The 19,000-nt window shown below is 44.3% G+C and overlaps 1 protein-coding gene and 1 non-coding gene across 3 annotated transcripts in view; both read left to right on the forward strand.

Annotated features, from left to right (window-relative positions):
- Window positions 1-19,000, forward strand: part of prkcaa (protein kinase C, alpha, a) — a 137,003-nt gene that overhangs the window by 55,805 nt on the left and 62,198 nt on the right. The gene's annotated exons all lie outside the window — the stretch shown is intronic.
- LOC125743192 (U1 spliceosomal RNA) lies at window positions 7,274-7,437 on the forward strand. The gene has a single exon (XR_007398304.1). It is a non-coding gene; the product is annotated as a U1 spliceosomal RNA (small nuclear RNA).

Consider the following 19,000-nt stretch of genomic DNA (forward strand, 5'->3'; position numbering starts at 1 on the left):
GTCTCCACCTGGGTTACATGTGTGCAGCGTTTGCATGTTCTCCCCATGTCATCATGGGGTTTCCTCCGGTTTCCCCCCACGGTCCAAAGATATGCTGTGGCTAATTGGAGTTACTGAATTGCCCGTAGGAGGGCATGTGTGAGTGACTAGTGTGTGAGTCTGTGATGGGCTGGCCCCCCATCCTGGGTTGTTCCCGGCCCCCCTGCGACCCCGTAGGATAAGCGGTTTGGAAAATGGATGGATGGATATACACACACACACACATCTGTCCATCCATCAAACTGTTCATAAATGTTCATATATTCAGTAGCTTCATTATAACTGTCATCAGTTACTTTAATAGCATTCATATTTTGAATATGTAAGCTAGTTTTTTTTGGTTATTTATTCATTTCTGGTATTTGCATACACATATGATATGCCTAGTTTGTATGGAGCGTTGGAGCGGAACATTCGTTGGGAGCCACTTCCGGTAGCATATAATTTTGGGAACGGCGAGAGAACAAATTCTTCAGTATAACGGTGACAAAGGTGTTATTTTAAGCTGCTGTATTACGTTAATGTTTAAAGAATTGTTCTGGAAATGCGTTGTGGAGAAACCTGAAAGTTAGGAAGTGAAGAATTAGCTCCTTTGGTAATAAGCTGCCAGCATGGTATGTGCTCTAATGTTTGTAATATTTAGCTAATCTAACCTGCTAGTTGACTATGTTAATTTAGTGACATCTGTTCAATGAGATTAGCATCAGTTTAATTGTTGTTTCATTACCAGTTTTCACAGGACGAAAATGAAAATGATACTGTTAGGGAAATAAAAATGTGGACAACAACTGGAACTGCTACAAACCTGCCTGGAAGGGGACCCAAGTTTATTTTTCCTCCACATACAGTAAGGAAGATTGTAAGAGATGCAAAAAATCCTCAAGGATCACTGGTGGTGAATTACAAGACAAAGTAAAATCTTGGGGTTACCATGTCTCCGAAAAAAACTATCAGACACCACATTCATTCTAACATATTATTTGGATGGTATGCCAGAAAAAAAGGTTTTTTGCCAGTTAACCACAAACATAAACACCTGGAGTTTGTGAAAGACTATTACAACCGGAACCAAAATTCAATGGTCTGATGAAACAAAAATGGAGCTCTCTGGTAATAAACATTCAAGGTGGGTTTGGTGTAAAAGGAAGAATGGCTGTAGTAAAAAGAACCTTATCCCTACTAAAATATGGTGGCGGTTCTGTGATGTTTTGAGCCTGTTTTTCCTCCAAAAACCCTTGAAACCTTGTTGTGGTACATGGGCTCCATGAAGTGCCAGGATATTTGAAATCAAAATTTTGCTGCATGCGCCAGGAAACTAAAACTGGGCCTTCACTGGATCTTCCAGCAGGACAATTATCCTAAGAACATGTCCAAATAAAAGAAAATGGTTAGGTGATTACAGAATCAAGCTTCTGCCATGGCCATCTCAGTCCCCTGACATGAACCCCACTGAAAACCTTTGGGCAGAGCTAAAGAGAAGAGTGCACAAGAGAGAGCCTAGGACCCTGGATGATCTGGAGAGATTCTGTAAAGAGGAATGGTCTCAGATGCCCTGCTTGGTATTCTCCAACCTTATAAAATGTTATAGGAGAAGACTTAGTGCTCCAATACTGGGGATGTTGTACAGAGTATTAAATGCACAGGTGCCAATAATTGTGGCACATGTGTTTTTATTGAAAATAATTACTTGACGAAGGATTTGTTTTTTGGGATTTTTCGAATTTTTTTCAGTGTCAGATGAAGCTACTTCACTGAAAGGTAGATTTTTTTAACCCTTTTTTTTTTTACAAATCTTTACAAGGGGTGCCAATAATTGTGGAGAGTGCTGTGTATTCATATTACTCAGAGTCATACAGATCAGGTTTTGTAAGTGGGCTGGGGGACTCTGGAAAGATCTGTCAGTATTTCATCACTTACGCTGCTGTTTTAATATGGCTGTTTACTAGGCACACCCAGCTTGTGAAAGTTTACGAAGGACAAATAAATATTCCCAACATGAATAAAGAATACAAAAATATTGAATATCGCCAACAAAACTGTTGTACCAACAACAGTTTGTTGTACAAACTGTTGTACTCTGCTTCATTGAATCAATAGAGGAATACTGATCTCAATTCGTTTTCATGTGTTGTGTAAAACAGTACATTAATCTATGGAAAACATCTAAATGTTTTTTTCTTCAGTTCCCCCCTTTCTGTAAACACAGCACAAAGTCCAGAAAACTTGGCTACTCTTGCCTTTTAGTCTACGGTGAAACAATCAATCTGCTTGAAGTATAGCCAATGGAATTTCTCCTGTGCACAACTGCACTACCCAGCTATGTAGCCAGTGCTTTAGCCTGCTGTGTTTTGATAAACAAAAACATTCAAAACACTCATACACTTCCTTTATTCAGACACCTTTTGTGTTGCCGATTTTTTTTTTTCTTCTTTTCTCCAGACCTCAGTGATAAATGCCTCAGAGCTGACCTTGGGGGGGTGGGATAAAACACGTTCCGTTGTCAGTGCCGTAAATATAATTCACTTGGTTTTGGTTGCTTGACGGGATCGAAGCAGGTGTACGGCACAAACTGGGAACTGGCTTGGAACAGGACATATAGGCGTTAAAAAGAAAATATGCTTGCAACAAAACTGGGACATTGTTATTGGGAAGTAGCAGGGATGACCGGATAACACAGGGCAGTAAAGAACCATAAAAAACCGCGCCAGTCGTGACCAGAAGCAGGATTTGTCCTGTGGTGAAGATCCAGGTTGGATCCCCACTGAGGCACATCAAACATCTGCGGTCCAGAACTCCAAAGAGCACGGCGTTGGCCAGGTGGGTCTACGTGTTGGGATGGAATCAAGAACATCGGTATCTCCTCCCAGCGTGTCCCACCACTTGACACTTGTAGAACTTGCTGTGACCTGGAGGGGCTGGTTGAGGATGTCTCTTCCCTCTCCTGAGCTGGCATGACTGTCGAGGGGGCTGGCCTTTTACGGGATATGGGTCCCCATTCCCAGACGGGCAGAAATGGGTAAAAAGAAACAAATTAATAAATGAAGGATAATGGAAGGCATGCATCAAGGCATTTGAGAGCTCAGTTTACCTCCAAGCCTGATTATGTTAACGTTAATTGGTTTTGCATTATGTTTGAATATGCTTCTAAGGTTTTTATTTCCTTGCAAAAACAAACTTCCCTAGAGGGCTCCTTCCAACCGTAGAAGGTTACTGTGTCTATTTCCTGTGAACATTAGTGGATAGACTGGGAGAGCATTGTCTGAAAATGATGGTATATGGCCAAACTACCTGTTTAACCCGGGAAAACTGGCCAAACTGTACAGCCTTGTGCTTCAGTAGCGAAAAGAAAACATGTTTTTTCAATGAATTTAAATATGTATTTTCTTCAAAACTCCAACAAGTTTGGTTCATTGGAAGTGTATTTACTTGATTATGTTTTTGTTTCTGACATATCAATGACTTCCTGTGTAAAAAACAATGAATATTTTTGCCTTGGGCTCAGACCACAGGGTCACACAACAGTACTTTAGGACTTTCACTGATGATTATATCGATAATTGAGTGATCTATCGATTAATCTGAAAAATCATTGAGTAATCCTTTATATATAATACCAACTATATATAATTATATAATATAGTTCCAGCCTTGTGCAGTTGGCACAAGGCTGGAACCAACAAACCTGGGTGCGCATTCACACATGCGGTCAGTTTAGACACTCTAATTCAGCGTTGCTCAAACTTATCTGTCTTGGGGACTAGTCATGTCAGGTTTTGGGGCTGCAGGGCCCTGCATTAACTACATTTTTGGATTCTTCGAAATGGTGCTGAAAGTGCAAATTGACTTTTAACATAATTAAATTACAGGTCTAGTTACCCACTGGGATTATTTGGCACCAAAAATTTTAAATCGACATCTTAATGTGATGGGTGTGCCTGCTTTCTCGCCACTAACTGGTGGAAACGAGGAAGGCACGCTGACACAGCCACTCGGAGTGTTTTCTCAGTTCAGCCTGTTTCTGTCCTTTGTTTTCATGGCTGTCAGTTGAGAAAAAGCGGTCTCGCACAGATACGTGGAGTGGAAGGGCAAAACTGTTTTAACTGCCATCTCACTCAGCTGGGGATATTCCTCATGGCATGACAGCCAGAGCTCGGACAGGGACAGCCGGCCGAATCTCGTCTGTAACCCAGCAACGCACGAGAGCTCCAAAAGTTTACCCAGCATCATTTGATGGACGCTTCCGAAAGTAAGAATCCAGACTCGCTTGCTTTGCACACGCCATGTTTCATTGACAGCTCTCGTAACGCGAGTGTGTCTGTGAAAAGTTTGGAGTGAATGAGACAAAGGCCGGGACCGCTGAACATTCTAGAATGCTGAAAGAAGGGGCGGGCCGTGAAGTCGGGGGGGAAGGGGCACGCAGTGACAGCAGCGCTGAGATCAAATTGATGTGACTGAATTTTGATTGGTGCAGAAGCGAGGTGCCGGTACGTGAGAGGGTTCCTACCGGTCCGCGGCCCACAGTTTGAGAAACGCTGCTCTAATTCACTTAAGTTGCATGTTTTTCGACAGTGGAGGGAAACCAAAGGATCCGCTGAAAGAGCACACATACACACACACACACACACACACACACACACAGGGTGAACATGCAAAAACAAAGTGGTGGTGTGCGGTGGTAGCGCTACCCACTGCACTGCTTGCACGGCTGCCCCTGTACCACCTCTAGGCTTGCATGGCTGCCCTTGTACCGCCCCTAGGCTTAACAAAATGGCATTTCAAGCACATGCAACCGTCACATCCGCAACTTATCGGATGGGTTCAAACCATCAATAAGTTGCCATAAAACATTTTTATTTATTTTTTTTTTGTGATGATTCCTTTTTAATGTTGTATAGTATATATTTTTTTATAAGTTTTTGCCACTGTTTTCGCATGATGTCACGATCGGCGTTGAAGTGGGTGATCGATGGGCAGGCGAGCGGACAAAGAGCAGGCAAGGCAAACGGAGTACAGGGATAAACTAGGGATTTATTAAAGAAACGGGAGGGGCAGGACGGAACAACAGCCCGAACCTTGACGAACATCAATGACGGACACTGAACTCTGGTAAGACATGGACTCAAATAGACAGGACTGATTGAAAATAATCGGACACAGCTGGGTACGATCAGGGAAGCGCACGTGGATAATCAGGGGCCGTGGCACACATGAGGATCGGACGAGCCGGGCATGACACATGAACTCTGCACGTGCTTTTTGAGACAATCAGAATCATACTCAATCATGCTGTTGGACTCTCTCATAGACTGTATGGCACCTTTGCGAGAAATTAAACAAAAATGAGCGAAGAAGAGGAAAATGAACAAGAACTGGTCACGAAAACACTTTTTTCTTCTCTGGTACAAAAATATGTCATATTCCATGGAGACGATATGGAGCTCTGTGTCTGTTGACACAATCACACCACCACCAGCCAATTGGAGAGACTTTGTTGGTAGATAGTAAGTTATATTTCAATATACAGTTCATTTTAAACTCAAATATTGCAAAATCTTAAAATATCACAATGTGAACCTTTTCCAATATTGTCCAGCCCTACTCAAAACACTCAATATGTTCACAAAAAAATTATATCATATGGTTAATATGTACTGTGTTATGGTAGATGATGCGGCTAAGTGATAGGGCTAACCTTTGTTTTAGCAACAATTATTTTGTCAGAGGATTTACATAAAATTTAAGTCAAAGTGATGACAAAGACAGGCTAGGTTACTCCAAGAAGCTGAAAGACACATATCTATGGCTAAACTCACATTATTGCGTGAGTCTGTCAAACCTGAATGTCTTCTTTTAATAAGTATTTGTATTGCAGTCATGCAGTGGTGATATTTAAGTTCTGCCTTGCAATACTGACAGACAGCTGCATTTTTTTTCTCTTTTAATTTGGATCGCTTCCACACTGTTGACGTGTTTGCTCTGTATTTGGGCCCTCATCCTCTATGCACCTTCTTCCATCATGCTGCTGAGTAATGAAGAAGGAGAATTGTAATCCATGCTTTTCAGTAGCCGAGTTATGGAGTTTAATCAAGTAGACCTAATGGTGACAGCTCTAGAGCACTTTCCTGTGCATTAAGTCATAAACTCCTAACACCTTACTGGATATTAAATAGACGGTATGACCTCTCATTTGCACAAGATAGAACAGAAAAAATACTTGGGGAGGAAAAGTGAACCATGCAAAGTGAACCAGGCTGGTTGTGTTCATTCCCCCCCCCCTTCATTTCATGAAAAAGTGCAATTTGCTCATGCCATTCAGCTAGTGTTTTAATCCGTCATTCAGATAAAGTCTGTTTGTTTAATCATTTGAGGTGCCCCAAAAGCATTCAGGTCTCTAAAGTGAATTGCATGGATCAAATTGCACAAAACCATGAGTCACTTTACAGTTCTACATTAATTTGAAATGCTTTTTAGTAGTTTCCATATAGGGATGATACCTTCCTGTCCTGGTTCACAGATAGTGATTACCTTATTTATTCCCAGTCCATCATGGCGTATCTCCAGCAGGAATCTTGTACGAAAGCCTTTTGATCTGTCCGAGACCCACATTCACTCACCATCTGGTGGAGTCGCTCATTACGTCACATGGAAAATCTCATCATGGATAATAGACCTGGAAGATCACCCACTCCATAGTGCTTAAGAACATAAACCGGTTCTGCTGTTTTGATACCACACAAGGGACCCCTTCTTGTATGTTTATTAATCTTTCCATTTACGGACGCGGCATATCTTCTGCGTCTCGCGTACACGTCATGGAAGGTGTTCGAAAGCCTCTGCGTTACCGTTAATAGTAACGCTGTTCCAACATGGATGAAGACAAAGAGGAAGAGAAGCTTCTGCCTCCCTCTTCCACTCTTGCCTTTTAGGCTTGATTCTAGAAACTTCTGGAACGGACGTCTATTTTTCCCCTTGCTCTCCTCTTTGTGGCCATCATTTCCTGCCTCTCAGGAGACCTTTAATGATCCCAGCATTTTGCTTTTCATGGATTATTAGCAGAGGCTTTCCAGTAAATTGACTCAATTTTCATAATACTTCTGATGGCTTAACTGAGGCTCGTGCTGTGCTCGTCTACAAATATTATGTTTCCTTTAAATCTGCAGCTTCTCGTGCCTGAATAATCATATTCATATAGGTGCTTTCACTCCGAAGTTCGGTTTACAAGTCTGTTTTACTCATACTTCTGTAGCAGGGGAGATACCATGGTCACGAAGGCGGTTCTCCCAGGGTGAGGCCCAGCCGTTACACTGCAGCTGTGCTGACCCCTGCGAATTCCCCGAATGTGGGAATCATCACTGCATCATTTCTGGTAGTGGGGGACTGCGTTTGCACTCTCCTCTGAGTCTTCGGGCAGTGGCATGTTAATGGTTAGGGAAGTGCAATTGTAATTGAAAGATTTCAGGTTTGAATCCCCGACCAGCAAGGCACCACTGAGGTACCCTGAGCAAGGTACCGCCCCCCAAGCACTGCTCCCCGGGCGCTGAATTAGCTGCCCCCTGCTATGTCACATTGTCACGTATGGGTTAAATACAGAGAACACATTTCGTTGTTGTGCACTGCGTGCTGTGCTGTGTCAACAATGACAATTAATCACTTAATAAATAAAAAGTTCCTGGGCTGTCTTGACTGGGGACTTTTGTAGTTCCTGGCCACTTTCATGTGTCACTTTCACACTGCACAACAGAAACTAGGCTGAAAACAGCTCATAGGTTAAGCTTCACACATAATTTCCCACTAAACTACGCCGTTGCACCAAAACAGTGGAGGATAAATAGGTTATTTTGTTAGTTATTGGGGGTATCGACCACGATCAAAATGGGACAAAGGTTTTTATGTATATTTTTTTTACTTAAATTGCCTGTAACATGTTCATGATTCTTATTAAATCTGGTCAGCAGATTCATCTTTCATTTCCCACAGAATAAAAAATCATGTAACTTTATCCCACTAATAAGCGCTGGCAAGTTTCACCGCTGACACCGTTGATATTAGTATGCTGGTTAGTGAACACATTTTCTGATGCAGAAATATGGAGACACGAGAAAAAAAGTGTTAATTGATGCATTAAATGTAATTGTGCTTCAGAAATAATTCAATCTGCTCAATCTTTATTCTTCTTCTGCACTTCCATGTAACTTCCATGTTAGCGCCGGTGCTTGTGGTCAACCAATAAGCAAGCTGTCACTGTAAGCACCTCCCTTCGCGTTTGAACAGTGCCGAGTCTGGAGTAGGCACTAGAAAAGGGTTGTGGAACTGCCCCCGAGGAACCACAATCAGGCCGAGTTCCTGTGGTGTGAATACTTGGTTCCGGAAAAAGATTCTGGTTCCAGAAAAAAGTTCTGCCTGTGTGAAAGAGGCTATTCATTTTAAGCGTTTTGCCCAGCAGCAACGTAGCGACGTGAGCTTGGCATGTGGAACTTGAACAATTGACTCTGGTATCAATATTCTAAGCCCCTTCAGTGTTGAGCACAGCGTGGAGACTGATTGGAAGGGAGCTGTCCTCAATAAACACGCGCAGCTGAAGAAGATCCCATGACTGATGATGATCAATAAAATATTGTTATGAATGTTGTGTGACAGCATCCATCTATTCTCCATCCAGTCGTTTCTCATGGTCTGGGTTGTGGACCCAGAGGAGGTACATAACACCATTTTATATTAACTTCTGCCTGGATGGCTTATAGAACCATTAAAAGTGCATTAAAGTATAAATAAGGTATGTTAATATTTAATTATGCTGTGGCATTTTCCTTCTTTTCAGTGCAGCTTAAATCACTTTTGACAGGAAGTGATAGTTATGTAAGTGTTTTGTTTCCAATTAAAATTGCTACAGGGTAGAGCAGTATTCTTCTGAATCCAGTTTGCAGAACTCAAGGCATTTTTATCGCATTTGACTTCCTGTCATCGTGAATGGACCTGGGAACACCGAATCAGTGTGTGTTTGTCATTAAGACACAGCCATTAGCTGTGCAGTGCATCCCTCAACTTCACCTGCAAAGATAATTTCTGTATGTGTTTTTATTTTTTATCCACTTTATGAAGCATGTTTAATTATTGCTGACAGCATTTTGTTGTTTTCACTTCTGTTATTTAAAATATCCTGCAATCTGGGCCAAGAGTTGCCCCTGGGGTCCTCCTTATAAGGGGAGTGCTGCTTCTCGTCGGAGCAGGGGGGAAGAAAGGGTCACCCGTCCTCGGAAAGGGTCACACACACCGTGACGTCAAAGAGCGTTTCTCAGCCACTGTGCTCGTTGCTCTTCTTCCCCCGCTAGTGGGAGGTTGATTGTTCACCTGCTTCTTCTCTTTCCCTCTTACTGCTCAATTTACTGCACATGGGACGCCTCAGCTTAGCCCAGAGCTGCTTCTTGATCACTGCGGTCTTGCTGGATTTCAGGGACACTCTTTATTTGTGTCACGACACAAGTCCCGTCCTCACATTGGGCTGTAACTGGTCTATCCCTGGCGAGTGTGAGACCAGTGGCCAGTGGCTCCCCCCACAACCAAGTGTACACTGCAGGCCAGAAGTGTGGGCTGACCCTCTCATTTTTTTAAAAATAAACAATACACTGCTTTTTCAAAATTTTATTACAAATATTAGATATGCTTAAATCAAATATACATTATTAGTGCAATTTAATGACTGCAAGTGCCTGAGTATGAGTTTCATAAAAATAACCACCCCTTGCCTTTATCATAGCAGCGGATTCACAGCAGCCTTTCCAGCAATTTTTGGAAATAACTTGTGTCCAAACCCTTCCAGCACCTTTTCAAGCATGCAAACAGTTCTGTCTCATTTGCTAGACCGGGGGTGGGCAATCTTATCAATTCAGTTCAATTTTAACTTATTTTTATATAGCACCTTTCACAACAGAGTCGTCCCAAGGTGCTTTACATGAATGTGCTGTGATACATTAGAACATCATTAGAGAGAGTAATACCGAAAATCCAGTAAGGGCCGCTGTGTATGGGGCTCCCTGCAGCTCCCTAATCAGATTACTATTTAGAGGACTGATTGGCTGAAGAGTCTTCACACCTGGATCTGAATATCTGACTTAAAGGTTACCCCAGTAATCTGCATAGACCGGCGCTTTGCAGATAAGTTTGCCCACCCCTGTGACAGACGCTTGATTTAAACTTGTTGTTCCAACTCGTCTCTCAGATAGACTTTTTCATCCGTCCACAAAACCTGCTCCCAGTCCTGAATTCTCCAGTGTTCGTGGTATTTACCCTACATTAGTCTCTAGACATAACACCGTAGTGGACTCACTCTAGACACCCAGGTTTGTCCTCTGAAGTTTCGGGCCAACATCACGGTCCGTGTCCGTAGGTGCGCCTTCTGTAGCCCTCAGGCGCAGCAGATGCTCAAATGGTTCTCGTAACATCTGGTTCTGGTTCCATATGTAAGCCCTCCTAAACTCATCATCAAAACACAAACATTCACAGCGGTCTTAAGCCTTGACGTCATATAGATATACCAAAAAAAATGCTTTATCAGTGGTAAAACGCATATGCAGCTCTGGATAAATTCTTAAAAGACCACAACTAAATTTTCAGTTTTACTCATTTATCAGTTTATGTGTATGCACCTGTGTAAAATATACATTGTTTTCCAAACTCTAGCCTGGCCCTTCCCTGCTTCTCGTTGTTGAAGGGCTTCTTCGTCTCGTTGTAGGACTTCAGTCCTGCTTCTAGGAGCCTGTTATGAATTGTCCTTGCAGTGTACCTCACACCACTTAATGTTTCCCATTCTTTTTGAAGGTCACTTGAGGTCATCCTCCGATTTATGAGGCGCAAGTTGGCGGTCATCTCCGGCATTAGAAAGTCCCTTCTGCCCTCGTCCTGGATGGTTTTTGGTCATTGCCAGTGTCTCCCGCCTCACTTTGTTTTTGTGTACTGCTGTCTTAGAAACTTTGAGCCTGGAAGCAGCCTGCTATGCAGTATAGCCTTCTGCCAGCAGAACCGGGATTAAACCAGGATTTAAAAATGCAGATTTAAAAAAAAAAAATTAGACTAGTCTCTTAATTTTTTCCAGAGCTGTATTGAGGCAACAGAAGAATATAATGTGGAGTTTATCCCAAACTAAGCTACACGCTACTTTCTGCGAATATGAATAACTGTGTTCTAAGGATGTGTCCATTCCTACCTCTGCAGTTTCTTTTCAATGCGCTGCTCACCTGCAAAGTGTCCACAGGCTAGGGTAGATGAGTGTGACACACTCAGAAATAGCAGACATCACACGCAAACGCCTCCTGCAACGCGAAAGCCTGGAGAAACAGTGTTGTTTTTTCCTCTCCTGTTTGCACTCAAAGTACGGCAAACCCCGCCCTGAAAATCAATATTTGAGATTCATAAAAGACTTAACCAAACAATGGCTTAGTACCTGACGTTTTCTTGTAGTAGCTTGCAGAGACGGGCCGGCTATCATTGTGCATAATCTTTCGCTGTTTCTCTTTTTTTTGTGCTTATTGGATGCAGACAGTGGATGGTAGTGTTGTGTTTCCCCAGCAATCCCCTTCTTACTGCCCTTCCCTTGGTCATGGCCAGTGACACCATGAATATCACGTTTATCAGTGTCCGTCAGTGGTCCTTTGGGTGAATGCAGGGACAGGAAAAGCTTGTATTTATGCCGATGTGCGGGTTTGATTCTGCGGCTTTGAATTCCAAGCTCAAGAGCATGATGACAAGAGGATGACCTTGCTGGAATGCCTAAGGTAGGCCGTGATATAATGCCCTGTGCATGCGTGCGCATGCGAGTGCGCATGCACGCTTGGTGGGTGCCGGCACTCTGTCGGCATGGCCTTTTGCGACACCCCCTGCACCTGCAGAGGGTCTCCGCCTCAAAGCCACTTCCTCCTCAAGCCCTGCGACCTTCATCTCCCTACAGTGACATGCTGCATAATTGTCAGTGAGGTCCATTTCCAAGCCAGTCACTGTGTTACCACCTGTTTTTGGAAATACAAGGCCCCCGCCCCCCCCCCCGCACCAGATGAAGACCGAGTTGTTTTCTCTCTGAGGGGAGCGTCGTGACTGCCCCCAGAGGTCTTCTAATCCTAGTGGTTCTCCTCTGCCTTATTCCCGTTCCCTCCTAGGCCCTTCAAAGCTCTAGAGTTATGAAAACTGGAAGTATATATTTTTTTATTTCGCTTTCACATTTCTGGTCTTGAAAGAGGCTTGGCCCTTTAGAAAGGCCGCAATTCCTTATGCGGTTTGCCAGTCTTCACAGCAGATGAAGGAAGTTGGCCCCGCATGCATCTTCAGCAGAACCTGTAGGAGCTGCGCCCTCCCTCCATAGCTGCCGTCGCCCCTCTGTTTTTGAAGCTAAAAACATGTGGATTCGTGATGGACACCTGGCTCCAGAGGGAGAACCTATCACTCCCTCCACTTGAGCTTGTGTTGGAGAGGCATCTTTGAACTGCCGGTGGACCAGAGAGCAGTGACCTGTCACACATCACAGTTTGAGCATCACTGCCCCCTGAAGCAGCCAGGTACACTGGGGAAGGTCAAGGAACTCCTAGAGCCCTCCATCACGTGTACCTCCATCCTTTGAGCCGCTTTCGGAAGTCTTGTGTACGAGACACTGGGATCATACTGAGGGTAAGGTGCAAGAAGGACATCTGTCATCCAATACACCAGGGACTCAAAGTACCGCCCTCTAGATGGTTGTATGTATATTTTTAATCATCATTATATCCAACCCACCAATCAAATGACATATAGTATCAAATCTATGAAACATCCCACAGCTGATCTGCAGTGCCATCAAGTTTGGCAAATTTTTCACTAGCACCAACACAATATAGTTTTTTTTCCCCCATTCTCTTTATTCAGCTACAAAAAAACAAACAAAAAAAAACTAAAGTGGTCTTCTTCAGCTGAAGGCCTCCTAGCCAGCAGCCTCAGGTTATGTGAGTTTGAGACCCCTGCTGTACACACTTCAAAGCACTGCTTGGCTTCCAGGACAGGAGGATTGGATTTGGGCTTAACTGCCACTTTCAGTGAGTGTCGCTCGATCCCTGTGAATGGGATTATCTATGTGTAAGGCTTTGTCAGGATTGATTACGAATCTGTGGCACTTTTTTCAAGACAAAGATTGTCTGTACAGCCATTGCATGCAGATGATATTTTAAATGACTGTTCCTTAACTTTTCAAGTCATTTTATTTGTAATTTCGTTGGCCATGCTGTTTGTCTGCATTACCTGCAAAGTTAAAAGTGCATTACCTTGGAAAGTTGCACACATTAGAGAAATGCCTGTGTACTGCACTTTGTGCTTTTAGAGAAGCATGGTGTGATTTTCTTCCTGTCACTTTCATTAAGCAGTTTCTTTTTTATTGACTTTGATTGTGCTAATGCTCTGCATCACTGCACTTGTCCTGCCTGGATTAAATGAATGGGGAAAACAAACAGCATCACAGTGTAGGTAGCGCACGCATGCATGGGGCATTGTGTCACAGCCTGGTCTCTACTCCCACCATAGGCATTCCAGTAAGGTCATCCTCTTGTCATCACTGTGTGGGACATAGTGCCCCGTAACAGCACTTACCACCTTTCTTGTAGTGTTTTGCTTGGGAAAATTTGAAGCACAGTTTGAATTTTCTTCTTAGGATTGTACAAACATACAGAGCGGCTCTGTGCAGGCTCTTGAACCCCATCCACATGTTGGAATACAAATTGAGTTGGAGGGGGGGTCATGAAGCAGGTTGCGAAAAAGCCCCTTAAACTTGGCAAGACAGCTGAACATGCCTCATGTCACCCCCCCGGCAAAAATCCCTGCTTGCTTTAGCCTGATGACGTGCCTTTGGCGGGGCAGGCTTCTGTTGCGGGTCCAGCCTATCTGCAGTTTTTGTTCCCCACACTCTTCCCTGGCTCTATGTGGTACCTGGGCCCTGAGAGTGTGCTGGGGGGGGAGCTTCCTGGTGGACATCCAGCAAGGCTCTTCAAAGGCCCCGGACCTGACCAGTTAATCCCCGAGTCGGAGAATGGGAGATGTTTCAGTGGGGGTTCTGAGTCTAAATAAAGTTCTCCTGTACCCATCAGGGGTGACGAGGAAGGAGCCTAGCTACGTTTTCTAGGTTTTGCACCCTTGTCCCCCATCTCCACTGCAGTAGGGCTGTGGAGGAGCTGAGTGAATTCCCAAGACTTGAATTAAAGGCTGGAGTGAATGGGGATCATGATGGTCAGAAGCTCAGTCATCCTGCCTCTTCATCGCCAGTGCTTCTGTGGACCTGATCCTCACAAGCAACTTGCCCTTCCTTACATTCGCTGGCAGCCTCCAGCCACGTGCCCTGAACAAAGCTCTCGCTCGGAGCTGTAATCCCCGGAACCCTAATTAACCCCTCTTCCCGCTTCATTTCCTTCGGTTTGACAAATGCAAATTTAGGAAGGAAGGAAATCTGGGTATCCGTATTCGTCCAATAACAGCAAGGATCAGTTCCTCCTCCTTAACACATAATGTTTTATTAATCTCCTGCCTTGTGCTAATGTCGTTAAACTACCCATCGTTTCTAAAATAGGCCCAAGTAGAGTGAATTATTATCTTTCATCTTTTGGAAGCTCATTTCCTCAAATGATTTTTTTCTCTCGTTTAATTCTGACACAATGCGAACACCTATGAACATGTGTATCTATAACATTCCTCTTTCCCGAGGCAACGTGATATGGTGACATGGTTGTAAAGTGCAAAGTGAGCAGATTTTACAAAAAAAAAACGACCAGTGCTACTCCAGAGGTGTGACTTGTGTATTTTCACTATTTTCACAATTGCTTGTCATGTTTTGGCTGTGTTCACTTTGAATATTTTTGTATTTCCCCAGCATGGCTGGATTCTGCATGGCCAGTAGGTTTGGCAAAGGCCTATTGGAATATTCAGACCAGAGGCAGACTTAGGTAGGACACAGCCAGATATAGAAAACTGAGGCAGAGATGGAAATGAGCTGAAGGTGGCTCATTTTGTATAGATGGCATGACATGCGATTAATACCCTTTTTTGTTGAATTATTAATCCATGCACCTCTCCTGCAGCCCTTTCACAGACTTTCTCGAGAACATTCCTGTGTATTGAAATGTCCTGGCAGCAGTCGTTGGTCCACTGGCACTTTTGCAGAATACGTTGTATGTTCTGTGGCATGCTGGGAAATAAAAATAAAACCCCTCACTTATGAGATGGAGTTGTGCATGCAGATCGGTAGATATATACACATCTCCATTTGAAGAAGGAACTTAGGTGAGACGAGACCTGTGTAAGAGAAGCAGGAGCATCACTGTTGAAACTGGAGTGCACTCCAGCAGTGCTGACATTTGGTGTGCTGCATCTTTTCATAGAATGCTTTTGTCATGGGGTTTCTAAATAACCATTTCACGTCACCTCTATCTTAGGTTAAAATTGGGCCTGATTCGAAAAGTTTGTTTTTCTTCGGTGATGGGTGACTGACATTGCTGAAAGATCCTTCTAGCACGTCTTACATAACTCATAGATATAACTACTCGAAGCCCAGCCATAATAGCAGCAGCCACTCATCACCTCTCTTGATATGCCAGCTTTGTCTCCTGTTTCTCTGTCTGATGGTGGTGATCCTGGAGAGCATCTACAAAGTGTCTGCTCTGTGGTCCGTATAATAATAAGAGCACAGAAGGGTGGAGCCCAGCTGTACAGGCTCGGAGCTGCAGATCCTATATGTTCCATGTGGAGAGAATGTTCTTTCTCTTACTTGGGGTGGACTTTCAGTCAGAGGGTGCTCTTTAGATCCTTAACTCGATTTCCTGCCATTGCCCTGCCAAGTGCAAGAGTGCCAGCAGAGAGCCTATATAAAGACCGTGTCTTCATTTGAAGGAGCACCACTGTCTGATCTGGCTTCATGACGCTCACCTTATTGATGTGATTATTTGCAAATTTATACCAAGCAAACCAGAACTCCCCTCCAGTCCCAGCATCAGCATTGATCTTCTCGGGCTGGAAGCAGATTTGCAGCAATTGATCTGACAGTTAGAGCAGGTGAGGAGATGTCCGATGCTCCAAAGATACAGGATCTGAAAGAGACCAGCTTCAGGTTGAGTTTAGTGCCGGTTCAGTTCCAGCTGTTCCTTGACCTTACAGGTCACTATACCATAAACTCTCTTTGGCATTACACTGTTCTAAATATTTTCATACACAAAGATGCAAGGGTATGTACTGTAGCTGTGAGCTACCCAAAGCCCTGAGTAACCATTTCTTCTCTCTCTTTTTTATATTATTGCAATTTATTTGTTGACAAACAGAACAAATCAGAACATGTGTGTATACAAGTTTTAATCCTTTATTTGGTGGACACCAGCTGGTTGTGCCCAGTCTCTGATCTGACAGCATATTCCAGCCACCGGTCCAAGCAAGAAAGGGAAATAGGCAGGCACACCCCCGCATTGATTTCCTGTGTTGGAACCTCTTTTAAGGCTTTGTGTTTACATCTTCCGCATGCCGAGAAATCAAGTCCTTTGGAATGTTTGGAAGGAGGGATTTTGACAAGCACAGGAACTCACAGCACACGTGCGTATCGCAAAGCACAGAGGTCCAAAATGCCACTTCCATTTGCACTGATCACTGTGTTTGTTGTCAGTGGCTGAAACACATGTTTTGGAGATGCCGCGCTGTAATTACTTCATACAAAAATCTGTTTTCTCATTGTCAGGCTTTTTATTTAGACTTCATACCATCTTGGCACAGCATTCTGGTAACGGCGGTCACACTCCCCCAACGCACAAACGCCAACGCACGCACAATACGCATTGTGATTATTTTTTCCTGGCTGGTCAGATATATGATTGTTTTCTCATCTCAGCAGGAACTTTCCTGGCAGACCTGCATTGGTGGAGCATAATTATCGCCAGGAAGTGGCATTATTTTCTTCCTCTTTGACTCCGCAGCTCGGCGGGAGCGATGTTTCCAGGAGTGGAAGTCAGTGGCTGCTGTCAGGTAGAAGGTGGTGACTTATTCATCAGGCTAGTGGTGCACATCCTGGCTTAGGAAATGTCACCCCCCAGAGAGAGGTTAGGGGGGAATCTGGTGGTCATACAGCGATCGATGCTGCCGACGTCCCCCCACCAGCGCCAGCCGGGTGCCTGGGGGCCCAGCGACACTGGAGGTGGGGGATGGATGGAAGGGTGCTGCCTCCGGGGGGCCTTCCGCTCTCTCGCACTCCTTCCAGCAGAACCCGCTGGGACTCCAGGGCGCTACAAAGAGCGACGCATTCTCTGACACTCCAGAATTGGCCCAGTGGCTTTAAGTTAAAGTTCAGAATTAACATGACTGGATTATGCATCAAAATGGTCTTAAATTGGATGGGACTTGTCTGGTTCCGTGTTCAGACAGCAACTATATACTGTAGGGCCTCTCGAACAGCTTATCTGTCAAGACTGAACATCGTGAGTGACACTGCGACAGTGCTAAGCCAGCATGGAGTATTCGGGAAGTTCTCGGAATATTCCGCTGTTCATAATCCCTGAAAGGATCAAGTTTTCTGGCGCGCCCAGCCAGAAAACACTCCTTATTTTTATCTTGACGACTTTAGCTGTGAGAAGAGCGAGTGAGGTTCCTGCAGTAGTTATAAGAGTGCGACATGCGAAACCACGTGCACCTGTGGAGCCGTCCGACGGCTTGGAAATACAAGCGCTAACGTTTAAAGCTGACGGCCTGCGAGGGCAGACCCATCCTTCCCCCCCTTCTTTTTCAAGCTGGGGCTGTGTCGCATTAAAGCTGCGAACGGCGCATTCACAGATGTAACCTATTTTCTGAGCCGCTCCATGGAGGACGGCACCGTGATGTGTGCGAGAATGTCAGTGGGGCAGCCGTGGTTTCGCTGTTTCCGTTGTCGGAACAGTCAAAATAACTTCGCCGGTATAACGTTCTTCTCGTGAATTAGAAAAAGTCTGCTTTTATTATTGCCAATTTTCTGATACCCCCCTGCTTCGATGTTACACTTGTAGGTCGTCTGCTTTCTTCATGGTAGTATGGCGTGATTGTATGTAGTTGTGAAATGTAGCGGGTCAGTGTCTCTGGAGTACGGAGCCCATTGTCAAGTCATCGAGAGCCACCAGAGGATCGCAGTGTCACACCTCCCACCCCCTGGGCCCATCAATCTTGATGTAGAAGCCTGTTGTAGGAGAATATTCAGTTGGCTTTGTCGGGAAGTGTTCTGTACTGATAATATCTTATATTGACTCAAGGTGTTATTTTGCATGGTGGTTGAATGGTGTGTCACCTCACACCTCCTGGTTTGGGGGTTCAAATCCTGCCCTCTGTGTGTGATGTCTACATGTTCTTCCTGTATTGTACACATTTCCTTCTATAGTCTGCAGATATGCACTTAGGTGATATTGCCCCAGATATACGTATCTGCCCTGTGATGGACTGACACCATAACCATGTGAATCACTGGTCACATCGACTGTCTAACTGGATTCAATGTCTAGAGGCACAAAGAAGTAAAACAAAAACACATGTTTATCAGCTTATTCTTCAGAAGAGTGGCAGGTACCAATTTCCCCAGGGCAGGGCTATTCTGAGCTGCATTTTGGTTGTACTTATGCTACAAAAAGCTTGAGGTGTAGGTTATACAGTTTAGTAGGCAGCCCATCCAGATCATATTCTGCCATATTGAGGCAAAATAAAGTGTTTTTGTTGGCTGGTTATCACATCACAAGGGTGATGGTGGTGGCTTGTTGGGTTAGGACTCTGTCTTCATGATCAGAAGGTTGCTGATTCAAATCCCATGGTTTGCAGAGTGATTTCGTTGTCGTGCCTTTGAGCAAGGCCCTTAAGCTCAGTTGTTTCAGGGATCCTGAACACTGGCCGATCCTGCTCTCTGGCTCCAAACTTGCAATCACCTGTGTATGTTTCTATGCGTGTCAAGAAGAGAAAGATGGGATATGTAAAC

Source organism: Brienomyrus brachyistius, chromosome 5 (genome assembly GCF_023856365.1).
Source record: "Brienomyrus brachyistius isolate T26 chromosome 5, BBRACH_0.4, whole genome shotgun sequence".
Classification (NCBI taxonomy): Eukaryota; Metazoa; Chordata; class Actinopteri; order Osteoglossiformes; family Mormyridae; genus Brienomyrus; species Brienomyrus brachyistius.